Here is an 11,224-nt window from a genome sequence, read left to right as displayed (position 1 = left end):
CCATCTTCTGTTGCGCCGACAGGAGAGTTCATGGAGACATTCCTGTCCTGCACTCCTCACTGGAAGGCTTGGGAAATCATCCCATGACTTCTGCTGGACAACCGGAAGCCAGACCCAATATTCCACTCGCTGTTGTCTGTGCTCAGGTAAGTGGTGAATAAAGAAAATAGGTCTCATTGCAGGGGAAAAAAAATCTAATCCAGTCATGGCTTGATGATGGAACAAGCCCAGAGGTCACCCAGGATGGCGGCTCAGGAGTCACAGATTAAAAAATAATTACAGCAAGAGACTGGTAACGCAAGTCTTTCACAGGAACTTTCTCAACTTCTTTTTAGTTATTGGGAGAAACTGCAATATGTAAGACTAGCAGAGCACAGCAAGTCTTTACAAAATCATTTTCCCTAGCTAAAGCTTCTGGCACTTGAAATGGTAAAAGGGCAGCTATAGCTTAGCTCACAAAGCTGCTATATTTTAGTCAGACGGCAAGGAAATATGGAGAGATTTAAAATAAGTAACAGGAATTCAACATTTGGGGACTGGATTATACCAGGCACATCAAGCCTGCTTTTTATCGCTCAGCTTAGTGTCTGAGCATTATATATAAATAGGGATGCAAGGTAATTTCTTCTGCTCTCTGCATGGCTCAGGCAATTGTGCAGGTAATAAGAACAGTGTGGGATATAATCCTGGAATCCCATCAGGCTGGTGGCTGACGCAATGACAAGGAGACTCCCACCTTCCTAGCTACCTTTGGTCATAGGTTTCTATAACCTATGGAAAAAAACTTGCATTTTTGTGTAGCCATGCAGTCCTGTTAAATTTCAGGGTCTGGACACAAGGAATGTTCGTTTGACTCTCACCCATCACCTGCCTGCTCATGAGTTTGTCCGGCAGCAGACACTGTGGACCTGCCCATGGACCACAGGTCGCATGCAGTCAGCAGCATGCAGATTGAGGCCCACGGGCTGCGTGTGTGTTTAATATGTGGTCACAGCATGGCAGAAAGGTGCCGTGAGCTGCATGTGGAGTCAGCAGCAGAGCTGTGGGGGCAAATAAATCTTTTCTAGCAAGCCCATTTATATCTCTGCTGCAGCCTAAAGGAGCAGGTATTCTGTCATATGAGACAATGTGTATACCTTGTCATGCCGTATGACAGGATGCAATGCTCTTTTCTGCGTTTGGAAAGAAAATGGTCTCCTTGGCTTCAGTGAAGTACATGCAAACCTTCATGCCACAGCTTTTAGCTTGGGCTAGGAGCCTCGACTCCCTGCATAGCACCTGGAGTCCTAAACAGCACACTCAACCCCAGAGACTTCTGAGCCATGAAAGAAAATAAGCTGGCCTGGCATGTGGCCCTGAGTGCTGGCTTGCAATCATCTGCAATGGGAAATTTTTGGCGTGGTACCTGGCATAGGTCTGGGCTAGGCGAGCTACCACCCTTCCTGATGGTGCCCAGACCCAGCCCATGGGAGAGCATGAGTTTGGAACCTAGCACGCAGTTTGAGTTGTAGACACCCTTTCTGGCAGGCCTGATGTCGCTGGCACAAAACTTCATGGGATTAAGTTCTGCTTGTTTTATAAACGGTGAGCTGGCACTTGTCAGTGAGCTCAGCAACGTCCAGACTGGCGAAGTCCTTCGTACACAAGCAGCTCTCTCCCTCTAGAGCAGTCCTGAAAGGTGACTGTGGATGGCCAAGGAGGCTCTCAGCAGGCAGGCAAGCCTTGCTCCTTCATATTTGCATGGATAATTTGTCTTAAGAATGGTAATGACAATAGAGTACTTGTTATCATATGCCTTCCTTTCCAAGCAAGCTATTTTTGGAAGTTAATGTGCAGCTCAGACTGATGGTCCATGCTGCCACAGTCTGATTTCAGTCGAAGGATTTATCCTTTGTATTCCCACATCCTCCCGTCTTTTTCAGTTCTCCCTAACGAGAATGCTCTTGTAGCTAAAGGCAGGAAGAAATCCGTCACGTACACAGCTCTCCCTCTAGCATGCTTTCCTCCCTGCTTTGTCTTGCTCTCTCTCCTTTAATTGGGCTAGAGAGAAAACATTTAGCAATCTCTCTCCCTCTCTCCCCTCATTAGGCTAACGATGACATATTCTTTTTCTAGAGTGTCTTTAGGAGCACACTGTAGCAGCCACTGCTCGTTATTAACGCTGGAGGAAGCAAAAGCTGGTGGCTTGATCCTGAATTTATGTGTATCCATGTAAATGAGAAGACATTTCCTTGAAATCAGATGTAACACAGCAGTGAAAAATCAATGGGGAGAGATCAGAATCAGAATTATCTTATACCCTTATTGTTTCTAATGAAGGTAGGCCTCAGGTACAATGATAAAGCAGATAAATCTCAGGCTTTTTACATAATTTTTTCAGTCCTTTATGATATATTTTACCTGACTTTGTGTGCCAATTTTCCAGTTTGCTTTTCTCACTTTTGTCTATATACTGACAAAGTCATGTACAACAAATCCAACATTTTTTCCACACACATGAAACTAGAACAGTTTGTTCTTTCCTTTTTCCCAACCTCCCTACTTTTTCTTTTTCTTTACTTCCTTTGCTTTTTGTCCTTCCTTCCTGGCTCCCTGCCTTCCTGCCTTCCAGCTTTTCTTTCTTCACTTTGGAAAAGGTACTAATGAGCTCTAATAACCTCTCTATACTTCAGTTACTGCTGCTAATTGCAATCAAACTTATCACCCATTTTTTACTTCTTTTTATTACCATAAAAACATTCTCAAATCCTTGAATCACATTATTGACCTATATTACATTTGTCTATAGGTAAAAAAAAAAGTGCTAATTGACAGTATAAGTTTCTGTACACCAAAGGAAAATTAGTTTTAATAGCTGATTTGGACACATCAGGCTAAGTGGAAGAAGGAACTGTGTTTAATATTCAACAGTGTGAATGGAAAGACAGGTAAATGCAGAATGGACACATTCAATAGTCATTGCCCACAACTCATTTAACTGGATTATTAAGAAACCAAAGTTCCTATAAATCTGAAGCCTGAGTTTTAATGTGTCTATTGACTTCCATCAGAGGTGTTTAAATAGTTTAAGGCATTGGTTAGTTAGCAAAAGCCTCATATTATGTTTGAGAGTGAGACAAATATTATGGCCTTCATACAAAAGAATAAACTGGGGCACGGAGGAGTGAAGTGGCTACTAGAAGCCACAGAATCACAGTTGCATCTAAAATAAACTAAAATTGATAAAAGCTTGGGTGAGACTGGAGCCTCATGGGGGTCATGTGTGGCTTCTCCTCTACATCAGCCTTTGGTTTCATCCCCTTTGGTCTTCTTCTCCCCCAAGCCTAAGTCCACAGGCTCTTCTGTTGGCCAGCACCAGTGGGCAGGCTTCCGTGTCCCCGAGACGTGTCTAACCCTCTGTACAGAGGCATCATTCCAGAGCTATGCCACACCAACGCGCATGCTCATAGAATTTACAGGCAAATAAGGAGTGTCAGGAGCTGACTGTGTTCCCCTGAAATACGTACAAAACTAAGGATGGCTTCAGCAAAGGAAGAGCTGAGCCCAGTGTCCCATGCCAGCCGAGCTTGCAAGGCAGCCTCCATGCCGACTCAATCACCGGCCTGTCTGCCGAGGCTGTCAACAAAGATGCCAATTAGTGCCAGTTGTGATGATGATTTTTGTGACGCCGACACCTGTCCACTATGAGCTGGACTGTGACCACTATCACATTTCCCATTAGATGTTGAGCAGCTGTCAGGTGGTAGCAGGGCTGGATCATACATTAGCTTCTGTGCACATCAGTAAATCAGACAGGCTGTATTGTCTCCAAAATGCCTTTCATGTCAAATTATTTTAATCTCTCTTTAATAATGCAACTGACTTTGTTCCTTTGATTTTAGAGTGTTTTCTAGCTCATGGATTATTTATTCATATAAAATCAAGTAACGTTGTGTGACAAAACAAAACAAATTCAAATGCAAGTATAACCAGATTTTGAGCTGCAGGCACAGAAAGCTCACTTGCAAAAATGTACTTACATAGCCTTTTAACAGTGTTTGGAGGAATAAATTGTGTAATTATAAACCTATCTGACTCCCTGCACAATTCCAGCTCGATGGACACAGACACCTGTACAAAGGAGTGTTTGCAGTAGACATGTACAGATTTTTAATGTGTGCGGCTTTGAATACGATGCATCGGTTCACTTTGGAACACAAAAGGAGCTTTTTACATGCAGATGCAAAATAGGTATGTATGTATACACGTGCAGAGATCCTGACCAGAAGACTATTGTACATGGAGGAGTTAGTGACCCACGTAGCAATCGCCCCAAGCAGGCGCAGGCGCAGGCCTGCACTGTGCTGTGCATACAACGTGACCTTCAGGTCTGCGCGGTGCTGTGCACATCCTCTGGCCGCAGGATAAACTTCGCTGGCTAATTGTAACGAAGCTGCCTGTGGGCAGCTGCCACTTGGTCCCACCGATTGTACCACCTGCGGGTCCTTGCCTTTATCTAAAACAGCAGCCACAAATTCTCATGTGCACATCTTTTTTGTTTGACAGTGAAAATGATAAATTGAGTTATTTTCTTTTAGGAAAACCTTACAAGAGCTCAGAGGACTGAAATATTGGGTAACCTTTACATGGACAGGATCTGCAGAGGATTCCCATTCGATGGTGCATAACTTGGGGTTCCCAGCATCTGAAGGGACGTAAGATTATCTGTGCTAACCTCTTTTTCTTTATAGTGTTAGCTGCAATAAATGGTATTTTAAGCAATACTTAGCAGAGTCTGAGTGCCCTTCTTGCTGGGATTACAACGAACCAGCGCCTCGGGTGCAAAATCATGTGTGTGGGCATGTGCGTGCTGCATGCGGTCTGTTGTGTTTCGATGTCTCTCTTCTGTGAACTTGCTTCAGTATGACACCTTTCCCATCAGCCACATCCTTTTTTCATCTGCTGTAAATTTAATGAATATACTTCACAGAAGATTACATGATCCCTTGCTTTGAGATGTTCTCGCGGGTTCACAGGTCCAACATTTTACATTCAACTTTTACACTTCACTTTCCTCATTAAAGAAAGACTTCATGGAAATGCCCAACCAACTCATGATTTATTGAAGATAAGTGAGGAAAGGAGGTGCCTCTTAAAGTTCAACTTCAAACCGGCGTATTGGTTCATAAAACATACTTGATTATTTTGGTAATTTTTCAAAAAAGAATGACTGTCATCACCTACTGGAAAAAATCCATTTCGTGAAATAACTAAAGGCTGCATAATGTGTTCAAGGTGTTCCTCGTGTTAAATAGTGTGTGACACAGTAACAGCATTTTGCATAATCATGGGCGAACTGAAAAGAGTGTAACAAAACAACTGTCTTCATCTGATATATTGGACTCACTCGCTGAGAAATCCTGGAGTTGTTTGTGCGACTACGCATTGAGTCTCCCCCTCAATACCCTGGATTCTCTACTCAGTCGTTTCCTAACCATGATCTTTTAAAAAATGGATACAATAGCATATATTTTATTTTTTTCATAGCAAAAGTATGTATACTCAAAGTTCTTAGAAATTCAATTTATAAAAATTCAATTTATAAAAATTCATGGCTTTCTATTGTGAATAGTAATTAGGAACTGAAAAAAATAGTTTTGTTTTTTTTTTGTAACTGCATACTCAATGGCTGATATATCTGGTTGGGAAGCAGAAAAGAGCTATTTGTAGTCATTTCAGTTTCGAGGACTATTAGCTAAATCACAAGGAACTTAATAGAAACTTTTATCTAGTGAATTTTTTTCTAGACACATGGAAAACATTAATTCGCATAGGCATTTATGAAATGAACACCCATTAGGGACTTTTATCTGTAGTTTTGCAAAACGTTCGAAGTTTCAAAATAGGTTGCACATTGCCAATGCATTGAAAAAGCTATCCTACTTTATAGTTGCAAAACAAAGGATGAAAAATACATTTACAATCTCCAGTGGAAAATAAAATCACCTAAGGAAAAGAAAAAAAATCAGTGTGTATATGTATATATATATATAGACCCCCCCCCCATATATATATATTTTCACTCGAGACACTGAAAACATATTTTGGGTATATTCATTTTATCTCTCTTGACCAAAGCAGAATGGCTTTTCTCAGCTGCATGTAATGTACCATGGATAAATTTTTTTTCAAATGTATTCCCTAGATGGTGTGGAAAAAAGAGGTTTGATTTGATTTCTACTTGTGAGCTTGTGCAAATCTGTGTAGGACTACTTCAGCCAGCAATACTTCAAGACAGATATCTTTTGGAATAATATAAAGTGTTTTCTTTAATAATTATTAATATCTTTAATATATAACTTGTTACATTCTTACGTAATAGCAGGCTTCTCATATCTCGTGTGGAATGAATACAAGTAACTAATACAGGTGCATGCCATAAACTCATTTTTTGATTTTTAAGTATAGCATTTGTTTGGTTGTCATAATAAGATTTAACATGAGAACCCTGACGGTGTATTTTAGTGTTAAAATACAACGTCAAGTTCCAGAAGGTTTTTTTCTCTCCTATAAAGCAAAAGGAAGAGTCTTCATGTAGATAACAATTGTTAACAATTTAATATTAAACCTACAGGATATACTACAAATTCCTTTGCCTTCAAAGAGTTCCATACCTTCAGGGACTCTCCAAAACAGGACATATGCAATGTGTTGTGTGTTGGAATACGTTATCTCTGTTCTTAGGTCTATTCAAACAGAAGCTGAAAAAATCTACATTTTAAGCAGTGCTGATGCAGGGCATTATTTGTTGCAGTTCAACACAGTTAGCATTTGCCAGAACTCATTGCACTGCCTACCTTCTATTAACATGTCTTCCCATCTTTAAGACTAGAAATATAATGGCAACTGGGTATTATAAGCAGGAAAATGTGTTGTAAAGGACCTGAAGCAAAGAGCATGTGTGTTGGCTCTTTGGTTAGCTTAGGTTTTTGAAATCTAGGCAGGATCCACAGTCTGAACATTAAAGCAAGAAATTTATTCTGTATAGTTTCATCATCTTGTTACAATCTTTGTCATAAGAAAGGAAGAGGGAACCTTGTGCCATTTTCAGTTCTTGTTTAATATCTCCTTCACAGGAAAATGCTGCCAGGATATTAAACTCATCTGTTCTTTTGGATAATAAGGATGTAATGTACCATTTTGACCTTTCCAAGTGCCGTGTTTCAAATTGCTGTTCATTAGATATTTTTTTTTCTTGATTAAAGTCTCACTAACCTGTAGAAACAGAATGGAATTAGACCTAGTCAAGACATAGCATATCAAGCATGATCAAAACAGAACCATGCATTTGTATAGCTCAAGGGCTGTAACAGACATTAACACTTTTTGTGTTATATCATTGCTGTGTTCACTCATAACAAAGAAGATAAAATGAGGTTTATTTGAGTTTTTCTCATGACAATTCAGTCTCAAGCTGAAGAGCTTCTATTTGGTTCAAAGTTTAATTACTAGAATAAGAAAGACTCTATTTCTGGGATCTGTAGAAAAGTTTCAGAGATGAAGTCATAAGAGAACTGAATTATAATCCTCAAATGGAAATGTAATGAAGTGATAAAATATATATGACCAAGGGCCAGATTCTGTTAACCTTATTCATCTTTGTTGATTTATAGATTCTTAAATTCAGAAATAGATAGTAAGGGCAGAAGAAATTGTACATTATTGGCTAGTCTGACCTCCTGTGTGGTCCCAAAATTTTCTCCATCAGCCTCTGTAGCTTCTGTATGAGAAGTAGCGTATCTTTCAGAAGGACACAGATCGCTCCAATGGTTAAAAGCTCCCATTGTTAATTTGGTGGAGGGGGGACAGAATGGAATTCTTGGCTCCAGCTAATTATACGTTCCTTCCTCCTAAATCAGAGAGCTCTTAATTGTCAGAAATCCTTTTTGCCTGTAGGTACCTAAAGGCTGTAGTCAAGCTACTTCTCAGTCTTCTCTTGACTGAATTAATAGAGTTTCTTTCGTGTTTCACTACTGGTACATTTTCCCTAAATTTTATTCATTTCAGATCTCTCTTCTGTACATCTTTTTGATTTTCAACATCCTTTTCAACAAACCATAATGGCACACGGCTTTCCAGTAAAAGTTTCACAAATGTTGTGAACAAATAACTCTGTGCCAGTTTCTGAGAACTATCTACCTGTTTACTCTCACAAGGATTACATTTGTCTTCAAATAGCATTCCACTCACAGTTCATATCCAACTTATTATCTATAGTGACACTGTGTCCTTCCCAAAATTATTATTTCTCTGGCTAACTCAGGATTAAAACAGACTAAAACCAAAATAAACTATTAATCAAAACAAAAAAGTAAGAAAGACAAAAGCTGTCCCTTTGTATACAATTAAAGAACGTTAATACACTGCTCACTGGTGTTCAGAGTTTTGTTCTGCTATCCGTAAATGCCTGTATTAATGGGAATTTAAACTGGAGGTTTAACACTTTAGGGTGGTTTCCACTTTCCTTTCAATAGTGAAGTGGTTTTGCCTATAGTTAACCTCTGACCAGGAGAACTGCCCAGTGTTGGGACTGATGTTACAGAATTACATACACACTCGGTGGTGATAAAATGACTGTTAATGGTGTTCCCAAGAGAGAATAACTCAGCACTGGTGGTGATGTTATGAATGCCTCCTGAGGGACTGCACTATCTTTCAGAGCAATTTTTTAACTGTTGTTTACTTTTTCTGTCTCTGTAGATCAGTAAGCATTTTAAAAGCACTAGGTAAAAATCTTTGTATGAGCACTTATTAAACCAAAAGATACAATAGGAAAAATATATTGGTGTAACAGAGGAAACCGCCTAGTCTGGGCAGTGAATTTCTTTTAAGAAGTGGTTTGTATCACACCCACAAGTATTAAGAGATGAACATGGGGATGCAATGACAGGTAACAATTCACATGATTCTCTGGAGGAAAACAGATTAGTATCAACAAGAAGAGCAATAGCTTAAAGTTCTGTGTATAACACACTTCCTTAGATACATTTTTTCTGAGTCTGAACAGTAGTATTAATGAAAAACACATTTCCCTAGAAAAGAAGCAGAACTCCAAGAAGCAGTTTTAGCTACAGGTTATACCAATTGGTTTGTGCTATAATGCTAGGTCCCGGGAGAAGGCAAGTCATCAATCAGGAAGGGTTTACAATGAAACTAGATACTGTCTTAACTATTTTCTCACTTTCAATCCATTTAGACAGCTCGGTATCAAAAGGAAGGAGCAAAGCCAAAGCAAGGCATTTAAGATCCTTTCAGAGATCTAGTATTCATATGGATGCACATGTGGGTAGCGAGGCACATGCACACACACATAGAGTGACCGAAATGTGACCCTACAACCTGTTCTAGTGTCTACATATTTGAAATAGCAGTATGGCATATCACCATAGACTGTCCTGTTCTGCCTGGCGATGCTTCAAAGGCATTCTTATGGCAGGCACTGAAGACTACAGGTATGAATTAATTACCGTAGTCTGACCTCAAGTGACCACGCAAACCATAAGAACCTCCTGCTGAATCTATAGATTCCTTGGAGGAAACATTTCTCCTTTTTCTTGATAAAACACAATGCTTGCATGCTTTCCTAACAGGGCAGTACGTGGAAAAGATTGGAACTCTACGGCACTGTGCATGGCTACTTTGCCCATCTACATGAGTAATCTGAATCTGTTTAAGGATCACGAATGTTTTGTTCTGAGCTATTATAAAACCAGCCGCCCATAAAATGGAGCCATATGGCTCTTCCTCTTCCTAGAATGAGATTGCTGTCACTTACCCTACTTTAAAGTGCTACATGGAGAACTACACAAATGCATCCTATTGACAGTGGGACTAGGCACTTTCATTTTTTTTGCCTGATATTAAGCCTACATAAACTTCAGCATCATTGATTTTATGTTTTGTTTTCAAGGGACTGTGAAAAGAGAGCCTGGAGAATAACAAATGCACAAATACCATTCAAAATGAGAGGCAAGAAAGAGTGAAGTCTAATTAAACAAGCATGAACAGTTGAGATACGGTATTTTGACAGCATTAACTAGTGACAGCTTAATTTTTCAGGGCTTTCTGGCTTTTAGTTAGAAAAATACAATTTAGGTAGAAAACTCAGTTTTCTTGCCAGGCCTTTGAAGAAAGGACAGGGATTTTACATGACAGGAGATCTCATTGTGTCTATGAAACATTTTTGTGTGCTCCCAAATATTTTACCCGTAAGCCAAACCCTAGAAAATGAATTTAATTTTATCAATGGATTGTAATGTTAAAGGTTTTTATTTTTCCTTTTTTCCCCCTTCTGCTTTCCTTTCTTTTCTTCTTTTTTAAATTTTTTTTTAGAAAAGTCACACAATTTTCTCCAAGAATTAAGTAGCTCAGCCTCTTCTCAGAAGACATGAGCTATATATGTATCCTATAGGAATCGGCTTCCCTGGTAGCTGGATAGATTTCCTGGCAGCAGGAAGACTTTTCCATAATAAATTTTTGTTTGACGTTAGATGTCAAGCAACTTTCTTCAGTCTCAATTCTCCAAATACCACTTTATGCTTGCGTGTCAAGCCATTAGATCCTTGTATTTACTTTTACTTCATGCAAATTTTTACTTTTATCTCATGCAAATTTCCTTTATTTTTCATAGGCAATGAAGCAGTCTATAATCGCTGGCCCATTTTGAAAAAAGACAGACCTTTTAATTCCTGCAGGATATTTCTTAACATTGCAGTACTCGTCAAAGTGGCATGCAGGTACACCTTATGAGTACAAGCCATCGAACTGCACAACAACAGGAAGCTTGGCTACTTAAAATACAAATGATTAAAAATTTCCAGGTACGTTTGTGATTCTAAGAAGAGTCTTCGTAGGTTTTTCACCAAAAAATGTGGTTATAACATTCACAAGCAAAAATAAAAACAACAAAAAAAAAGGTGAAACACCCTGAACAGATCCTACTGATGGCAGCTCTGATGGTCTATATTTTGCATTTTGAGAAATTAGGAAGAATTCTCTTTTCTGTGAAAGAAGTACAAAGACCATTCTACAACAGAGACTAACCCAAGGTTTGGGATGCTCTTTGCCAGTATTGTTGCTGGCAGAGAATCTCTCAGATTGGAAATCAAAGGTATTTTTTTCCACCCCTGTTTGTCTGTCACTGTCCACGGGTGACCTAGGGATATGTGTGCACACAGACACCCAT

At 39.3% G+C, this 11,224-nt stretch overlaps 1 protein-coding gene across 1 annotated transcript in view; it reads right to left on the bottom strand.

The window, feature by feature from the left end:
- Positions 1-6,578: 6,578 nt before the first annotated feature.
- Positions 6,579-11,224, bottom strand: part of KHDRBS2 (KH RNA binding domain containing, signal transduction associated 2) — a 405,822-nt gene continuing 401,176 nt past the window's right edge. Inside the window, exon 13 of the transcript XR_008234391.1 lies at positions 6,579-7,254. The gene's annotated coding sequence lies outside the window, so the exon portion shown is untranslated. The remainder of the gene's footprint in view (positions 7,255-11,224) is intronic.

This window comes from Harpia harpyja, chromosome 3, assembly GCF_026419915.1.
Source record: "Harpia harpyja isolate bHarHar1 chromosome 3, bHarHar1 primary haplotype, whole genome shotgun sequence".
NCBI lineage: Eukaryota > Metazoa > Chordata > Aves > Accipitriformes > Accipitridae > Harpia > Harpia harpyja.
This window is presented reverse-complemented; position numbering and strand designations above follow the sequence as displayed.